Source organism: Hakea prostrata, unplaced genomic scaffold (assembly GCF_041222555.1).
Source record: "Hakea prostrata isolate BN-2017 unplaced genomic scaffold, UWA_Hpros_2 contig_15, whole genome shotgun sequence".
Classification (NCBI taxonomy): domain Eukaryota; kingdom Viridiplantae; phylum Streptophyta; class Magnoliopsida; order Proteales; family Proteaceae; genus Hakea; species Hakea prostrata.
In genome coordinates this window covers 222,673-232,481 of record NW_028291134.1, presented here as the reverse complement: position 1 = coordinate 232,481, position 9,809 = coordinate 222,673, and the positions used below count along the sequence as shown (strand labels likewise).

The 9,809-nt window shown below is 38.0% G+C and overlaps 1 pseudogene; it reads left to right on the top strand.

The window, feature by feature from the left end:
• Positions 1-4,845: 4,845 nt before the first annotated feature.
• LOC148999314 (peroxisomal nicotinamide adenine dinucleotide carrier pseudogene) lies at positions 4,846-6,924 on the top strand (annotated as a pseudogene).
• The last annotated feature ends 2,885 nt before the right edge of the window (positions 6,925-9,809 follow it).

The following is a 9,809-nucleotide window of genomic DNA, read 5'->3' as shown; positions in this document are numbered from 1 at the left end:
CTCTACTTCATGCACATGACCTTTATGACTATGTCGATGGAACCACTCCAGCTCCTCCTCAAACCATACCCAATCCCTCCACATCACCCACATCAACCTCCATTCCTAACCCTGCATATTCTCAATGGCGCAAGCAAGACCAGATGATCTTATCTTGGATCATCTCCTCCCTTTCCGGAAAGTGCTCTTTCTCAAATCGTTGGTCTCACCACTTCCCACGCTGCTTGGAATTCCCTTGAAAGGACTTATGCTTCCCAATCTCAAGCCCGCATAATGCAATTGAAATACCAACTTTTGCAAATTCGCAAAGGCCACTCTTCTATGGTCGAATATGTTCAGAAGATTAAATCTATTGTTGATCATCTTGCCGCTGCTGCTCACTCAGTTTCTGATGCAGATATTATCCTCACAATGCTTTGTGGCCTAGGCCATGAATATGAATCCTTTGCCACCTCAATTACCTCCCATCTTGACCCTCTTCCCCTTGATGATTTCATAGGCCCTTTACTGAATCAAGAAATCTTCAAAGATCAAACAAGACAACAACTTAACTTGCCTTCATCAAAAGTTAATCTATCCACCAGATCAACCCCCCCCCACCCACTAACCGAAATCGTGTCCCCTTTCATAGCTATGGCAAAGGACGTGCTCGAGGTTACTCCAATCATTGACACACAAAACATCTTCCACCTCTCCTCTCTACCACTATGGTTTCTTGTTAGATTTGCAACAAAACTAATCATACAGGGGTGCAATGTTATTTTCTCTATGCACCAGGTGACAATGCCTCCAAGCTGAATTCTTCTCCAGAAGCTTTCTTGGCAGGACCCACGGCTTCATTTGATCCTTCTTGGTACCCTGACTCAGGTGCCACTCATCATGTTACATCCAGTGTAACCCACATGGATACAACAATGCCTTACCATGGTATTGATCAACTTCACATTGGTAATGGCTCAGGTTTGCATATAAAAAAATATTGGAAGTGCTTCTCTATCAACGCCTTCCAAAATTCTTACTTTATCCAAAGTGCTACATGTTCCTTCTATTACTAAAAATTTGCTCTCTGTGAGTAAATTTACATATGATAATGATGTTTATATGGAATTTCATCCAAGTTCGTGCTTTGTGAAGGATCTCAAAACGGCGAATGTTCTACTTCAAGGATCAATTGAAGCTGGTCTCTATCGCTTCCATCCACCATCCGCATCTCCCTCTATGTTCATCTCAGCAAATGTGTGTCTCAAGAAGTGTGGCATGACCGATTAGGGCATCCGTCAAAGAGAACTTTGGACTCTCTCTTTTGCAAGTTCTGGCCTGCACCAACCTTCATCTACTTCACCAGTTTTGTGTGTCCCATGCCAAATGGAAAAATCGCATAAATTGCCTTTCAAGTTGAATAAATCGAGGGTAGTATCTCCATTCCAATTATTGCACTCTGATATTTGGGGCCCCTCACCATCACCATCTACGCAAAGTTATAGTTATTATATTTCTTTCTTGGATGATTACAACAGATTTACATGGATTTTTCCACTTGTACGTCGTTATGATGCAATTTTAGTATTCAAGCAATTCTATTATGCAGCCAATGTCTTTAATTCCAAGATTCAAGTTTTTCAATATGATGGTCCCAAGGAATATGAATATTTTGATAATTTTTTTTTAAAGAGAATGGTATATCTCATTAGTATTCATGCCCACACACTTTTGAATAGAATGGGAGAGCGGAACAGAAGCATAGACATATAGTAGAAAGAGGCCTCGCTCTTATGGCTCGTGCTTTAGTCCCCCTTATTTTTTGGCCAGTCGCCTTTGAAACGGCCATCTTCTTAATTAACACAATGCCTACACTGGTACTTGAGAATAAATCTCCATTTCAGGTGTTATATCACAAAGATCCAGATCTTTTATTTCTCAGAATCTTCGGATGTGCATGTTTTCCTTGGTTACGGCCTTATAACAAAAACAAGCTACAATATTGCTCCAGACAATGTATCTTTCTTGGATACAACAACTCACACAAGGGGTATGTATGTTATGATCGCTAATCCTACATTTCTAGACATGTAGTTTTTGAGGAAACCAAGTTTCCCTTTGCAACTCAACCTCTTAACCACCCTTCCCGCTCTCACTCCACTCCCACCATAGTTACAACTGATAATCTCTTTTCAAATTCAAATTCAAATCTTGAAATCTCCCATCCCACCCAAAATTCCAATTCAAATTCAAAATTTGAATTTTCCCACCCCACCCGAACTTCAAATTCAAATTCAAAATTTGAACTCTCCTTTCCCAGTCAAAATTCAAATTCAAATTCAAATTTTGAAATTTCGAAAACTCTATCTCAACCTCTCCCTACACCCAAAACCTTAGTCCATAACCCACCCAAAACCCTAGTCCATAACTCACCTGCACCACCCAACCAACTCAACCACAACCTTACCATGTGTAAACCCAATCCAAAACGGGTCATCCAAAACCCATCTCTAAACTGAACCTCCTAGTCACCTCTTTTATTGATAATCCTGAAACAGAACCCACCTCATATACCACTACCAGTAAAGACCCCAAGTGGAGGCTTACTATGAGTGACGAATTTGATGCTCTCTTACGTAATGGTACTTGGAGTCTAGTTCCTCATCAGCCCCACATGAATTTGATTGGAAATAAATGGGTTTACAGAATCAAACGAAATAGTGATGGCTCTGTTTCACATTATAAGGCTCGTTTGGTCGCCAATGGATTTCATCAATGTGAAGGAATTGATTATTTTGACACGTTTAGTGCCGTTGTCAAACCTACTACCATACGCTTGATTCTATCGCTAGCAGCTGCCCAAGGATGGACTCTTCACCAATTGGATGTTCAAAATGCATTTTTAAATGGTGAATTATCTGAAGAGGTTTACATGGTTCAACCACAGGGTTTCATTGATCCAGAGAGACCTACTTATGTATGTCACCTTCAGAAAGCTTTATATGGTTTAAAACAAGCCCCTAGGGCATGGTCTCATTGGCTTGGTAATTATTTACTCACTCTAGGATTCTCACAGTCCTCATCTAATACTGCACTATATTTTCGTACTTCAGCCGTCAAACAATCTATCTTCTTGTATATGTGGACGACATTGTCCTCACTGGATCTAGTTGTTTTGAGGTTAATTCTATCATTATGGCCATTGGCAAGGAATTTGCCATCAAAGATCTTGGTGATTTAAACTACTTTTTAGGGGTCGAGGTCACTTGCTCATCTCACGGTTTATATCTTTGCCAGTCAAAATATTCTTCAGAACTTTTGCGAGGGACCAATATGCATGAAGCTAAAATCAGTAGCAACCCCGACCTCCATCACCAAAGCAACCACTAAGGAACCTCCCCTCTATGATGATCCATCCCAATATAGAAGTACAGTGGGTGCCATTCAATATTTGACTCTCACACGCCTTAATATAGCATTTGCTGTCAATAGGGTTTGTCAATATATGTATCGCCCTACAATTGATGATTGGGCTGCAGTTAAGCGAATTCTTTGTTATCTAAAAGAGACCCCATCCCATGGAATTCTATTTCGGCCAACAACTAATTAATCTTTCTCTCACTGCCTTTAGTGATGCAGATTGGGCCGATTCAACAATTGATCGATGATCTACAAGTGGCTACTGTGTCTACTTGGGCCCTAACTTGATCTCTTGGAGTTCCAAGAAACAACCCACTATGGCCCGCTCCTAAGGGGATGCTAATGCTACCATTGAGTTGATATGGTTACGTCAGCTACTGCTTGAACTTGGGGTTGTCACTTCTGCATCAACTCTATATTGCGATAATATTGGAGCTACTTACCTTGCTGCTTATCCGATCTTTCATGCACGAACCAAACACATTGAGATTGACTATCATTTTGTTCGTGAACAAATCGCCACAAAAAATCTTTCAATCCGATTCGTTCCCACAGGAGACCAAATCGCAGACATTTGCACCAAATGCTTATCTGCTCAAAGATTCAAGATTTTTAAAGTCCAAGTTCACTGTCTGTTCTAAACAATGACCTTGTGGGGGAGTGTAAAGGATAAATCTCTCTGAATTCAAATTCAAATTTAAATCCACCGTAACTAGCTCTATCCTCGATTGATTGAGTTATAGTTAAAGTATCAACAAGTTGTAGAGTTTGTTTGTAAACAAGTTGTAGTTCAAATTCAAATATTTGAATTGTAATTCATATAATATTAATATACATCTCCCACTCACTAATCTGTGTGGAAGAATTTTCTCTCAAACGAAATTCTAACTTCAAATGGGTCCATTTTCAACAGGAGTACTTCCTCTCTGTCCGACTATTGTAGTTAAATCAATCCACGCGTGGCCAATCTGACAGACAGACAGGTGGAAGAGGATTTGAATTCTTCTTTGTCATGTAAAACATCTTGTAATTCTTATAATGAAACGACTTACCAAGAGTGAAGTCATTCATTCAACCTAAAAACAGTGTTTCACTGCTAGTTGTTTCTAGGGGAAAACCTGAACCGAAGATCAGTCATCGAGTCTTGTGGAGAAAGAGATAAAAACTACATCAATGGTCCGAGCTGAATAGTTATTAGGTTCAAATAGTATTGCATTCCTCTGAATTCTATGGTCACAAACATTTCAGATGATAAATCAACAATACTAGAAGTTGATTGGCATAGTACAAAAAATGGTGTTTTTTATTTTATTTTTTTCAATAGAAGATTGAGGGGAGCTGTTAATTTGTTGTTTTACCACTGGGTTAATTTGCCAGAATTCCCAAACATGCCAATCCCTTTATTTGTCGCACTTCAGCTACTGGGGCATAGCGGATGAGGTTGAGATGTCAAACGTAGAACCACTAATGACGAAAAGAGGAAGTGAATCGAAAATTGCACCAAGGAGAAGAAATCATGTCGAACGCCTTCGTGAATGGACTTGCAGGAGCTGCAGGAGGCATCATCGCCCAGATCATCACCTATCCCCTACAAACAGTGAACACTCGCCAACAGACACAGAGACTTGCCAAGAAAGGTCTTACCTCTGATGGCAATGGCAGTGAGAGTTCTCTAAACAAAATCTTGCAGATTATAAGAACAGAAGGTTGGGGAGGATTGTACAGTGGACTCAAACCCTCTCTGTTTGGCACTGCTGCATCTTTGGGTATCTATTATTACTTCTATCAACTGTTCAAGAACAGGGCAGTGAATCTTGCACTTGCCCGGAAAAAGGAAGGGCTTGGTGATGGCACCCCTGGAATTTTCTCTTGGATTGTTGTAGCCGCCATTGCTGGTTCATTGAATGTTTTGATCACCATCCCAATTTGGGTTCTTGTGACTCGTATGCAAACGCATACTCAAGCTGAGTTGAGAATCATGGAAGCTAAAAAAGAAGCTATATTGAGGAAATCTGCAGTTTCTGCTCCAACTCATTTGATGGATGTTTCAATTAAACCTCGAACATATGGGACTCTTCAAGCTATGAGAGAGGTTTATTCTGAAGCAGGGATTAAGGGATTCTGGAAAGGGGTTGTTCCTGCACTTATCATGGTATGCAATCCATCTGTTCAGTTTATGATCTATGAGAGTTTATTGAAGCATTTGAGGGTAAAAGGTGCGGCTAGAAAGCGAAGTTCTAAAGGGGTTTCTGCTTTAGAGGTTTTCTTGGTGGGTGCATTAGCAAAACTTGGAGCAACTGTAGCAACCTACCCATTGCTAGTTGTGAAGTCAAGACTTCAAGCAAAGCAGGAGATTGGTGGTGGCAACATTGTATTTCGATATACAGGTACTATGGATGCCATTGTTAAGATGATTCGTTATGAAGGATTGACCAGTTTTTATAAAGGGATGAGCACAAAGATTGTTCAGAGTGTTCTCCAAACTTCAATTCTCTTCATGGTTAAGGAGGAGCTAGTAAAAACATATCTAATCCTTAGCAGATAAGACCCCAGTAATCATTCCTTACAATGTCCTATGAGGTAGTAAGAACACATAGTTTCTTGCTCATTTTCTGCATTTGGGTGATTTGAGGAAGTTTCTATTGTGCAGATTCCAAGTAATGGGAAAAATTAGGAATTTTAGGAGCTGGGAAGGGAAGGGAATCGAGTGGATTGCTTGGCTGGTCTGGAGCTTATATTCTCACTAGAATTGCCTGTTTAAGCCACAGTGTCACCCTAGATTCCAAGAAGCTCTTTAAGCCATAGAAGATAAGAACAAGCAAGTTTTTTAGGATAGATCAAAGATTAATTACAGAGCATGCACTTACTTTGTAATTTTTAAAAGGAAAAGAAATCAAAAGAAGACTTGACTGATATCCTATCTTTCAATGTTCAGAACCATTCCTGCACTTAGGCAAACGACTGATTTTGATTTTAGAGGAGATCTTTATAAATAAGAACAGAAAGTATACATAGTTTCTGTATTTCACATTAAAAAATGTGTAACAGGAGTATAAATCAAACTTATAAAAAGATTACTCCAGTTCAAAACCATAATCATGGAAACAGGGGAAGATCTGGAGAACTGTCCTTTTAAAGACATACTTATATGTTTGGGTATAAGGTTGTAACTTATAATCCTCAACATTTACCAAAAAAATAACTTATAATCCCCAATACCCTCAATCTCCATTCTTGGGCTTTAAGTTTGGGCGCTCTGTATTACCACAACAAACACATACAAAATTAATTGAATTCTCAAAATCCTACCAATCTGTCCTTTATCTTTACTTTATTTGAAATCAGACAGATAGATACCTGTTTGGTGGAGAGAGCCTCCCAATATCCAACATCCCACTTCTGGTGCATGAAAAGCTCAACTTGCTTGGTCTCTAAATACAGTGCATTGTCCCCTCACTTAGAGGCCACACATCCTTTATGTTCAAGAACCAAGATACTTTCATTGCCATGGAACCTTTGATTTGACCATAGCCCCATATGAGACTGCAACTGCGTCTCTCACTCTCTCCATGTGCATCATGTGATATCCACTAACAAAGCATGTGAATGGGATCCATCAATTTCTCCTTCAAATTTGTAAATAATATATATATGATTTCAAATGCTTATAAACAAAAATGAAAAAAGAAGAAGCTTTTCACATGTGGTTGGCTGTTCAAGATTCTCTTCCATCATTCAACCCAACACCATTCTATTTCAAATCATACATAAACTAATACCCAACTCCTGCCCAGTACCCACCCACCCAAACAAAAAGAGAAATAGAAGAGGAGGGTTTCCGGTTTTAATATTTAACTCATAAGCTGACCTAAACAGTGTTAGGATAAGTTCTACATCAGTGCTTACATAAGTGTTTTCTTTAAAGCTTTCGTGGTTGTTTTGGGCTTTAGAACCACCAACCCAGGTAAGGAAATCCTGAACCTCAATTTCTCTAGAAGCATGAAACCACTAAATCTTAACTAGCAAAGAAATCAAATACCAACTGCTGTGCTTGCATTTACTTGTTCAGTTTCCACTCTTGATATCTTATTTTCATCTTCCAATCATTTTCTTCAAAGAATTGAAGTCAACTCAAGCCTGTGGTATTATTTGATCCATTTTTATTAATTTTACAGTTCTGAGAATAAAAAAACTTCTTCAGATATATTACTTGGAAGTCTTCTTTGACTGACTATGTATTTATATGTTATTATTACTTTATATCCATATGATCTAATGCAGCATCACAGTGGGAAATAGAAAACTTCTTTTCTCTTTTTGTATCTTTAGTTAATTTGTTTCAGAACTGGATAAGATATACTGGTTGGCATGTGGCTTCTGATGCCCCAAAAGATCACTTAACCTTCGGCGGATTGTCTGCCTTTGGAAGACTGCAGCTCAAGCCCTGATAAGGTTTTTTGAATATAATATAAAATAAAAAACCAGTAATAATAATTATTTTTTTTTGAGAAAGCTTTCATTCATATTTCACTCATATCTTCTTCTTTTAAGTTCTTGTGAGTTTTTTCACTGATTGTGTAGTTGAGGTATTGCTAATATAAGTTTTCTTATTTCTTTTATGTACCTAAATAATTTAGGCAAATTTTAAATTTTATGAAAGTTTGGATTATCGAAGCTGTTTAATTTTAATTAGATAAGAGACTTCTAAGAAAAAAAAATTGCTTTTTTTTTTTTGAAGTCAATAGTTTGTGAACTGCAGTTAGGACCATATGTTAATGTTGTCTTTCATTGTCGTCTGATCATTGTCTGGACATAAACACTCTTATGAAGCAAAAATTTTAAGAATAAACAAGATTGTCCATAAATTTATTGTGAATTTGCATTATTTGCTTCATCATTAATGGATAATAGGGCTACAAGCATAAGAATCATTTCTATATATTTATGGTATAACCCTTGAAGACTGATACATTTCCGTAATCTATTGAAGTAAATATATGCTTTAGGCGATAAAAGGTTGGACATTGCATCCAAACATGTTTTCATAAACCACTAACGTCAATTCAAGCTAAAGTTTTGATAAGAAGATGGATAACACTCTTTGTCACACTAATCTAGGTGGAAAGGTAAAGGATTTTGTTGGAGCTCATGCATATCCCTCAATCATGGTCAAATATGATACACTAATCCACTTTAATGATGCAAACACCATGTGATATCTGAATTATTGTGGTTAATTATGAATTAATATCATCATTTACTAATCACAACCCTCGTTGGCTGATTGGGTTCATGTGAGATCTTTATGTGATCTCATCAAGGGATTCGGGTCTTTCACCCGTTAGGGTAGAGATCTATACTCAAACCTCTCCTTATACTTTTTCATCACATATTAGGAGGGGCCCACTAGGGAGACTTATCCCAAATTTGTTTTTGTCATAATTCAATTGTGAGCCCCTTTTTAATGTATAGTAAAGAAGTGTGAAGAGAACATGGATCTCATGCCGGTCGACGTAGAAATCCAGACTTCTCGTCTGGAACTGGAACTGCAAGAACAATTTAAAATCATTCCTCAATTATGAACGTATGTGATGTTAATTTTTTGAGAGAACCCTTTATTCATTTTCCTCTTCACCCAAGAAAGATAGCTTTTTGAGTCATTGTTGACTCATCAAAAGTTGAAGTTGTCATGATATTCAACTAAGCAATCTAGGCCATTCAAGAGCTCTACTCTTCTTGAGATGGTAAACACTTTATTTGTATATTTATAGTCCATCTCTCTACTACTTCTTTATGCATTGTTATTTATTCCCAGTCTTTACCAGTGAGAATATGAACTTGATTTCCAAACTCATTCACCAGCAGAAGCCTTGCTCTTGTCTTGCCATGGACATTGGAAACTGGTGCAGTTCAGGCCATAGAAGCATCCAGTTAGGCCAGAGATATATCGAAGCCGGCGACTACGGTGATTTCATGTCAGCTACCAGATCAAGCATCCCAAGATGGAGAGTGTTGTGGATGAGAATTAAGAAAGAGAAGAAGAAGATCTTTTATTCATCTTCAGCTCCTGTTCAGTTTTCTTATGATCCATACACTTATTCACAGAATTTTGATCAAGGGTCTGCTTGGGCTGAGCCTGATAATCTCTCTAGATCATTCTCTGCTAGATTTTCAGTTCCTTCAAGAGTCTTTTCAAAGACTGAGTTGGTGAGCTAGCTAGCTAGCTGATGAAGACCCTTTCTCTGTTCATAGTTTCTGATCCAAAATGATACAAAAATTTATCAATTCTCATGCTTTGATATTCCTCTTCTTTGTCTTTTTTTTCTTTCTTCTCTTCATCACACAGTCCAATTTTGACATTAGTGTGATCAAAACTGTATGAAACGGTAAGGAAATAGATGAAATCTTTG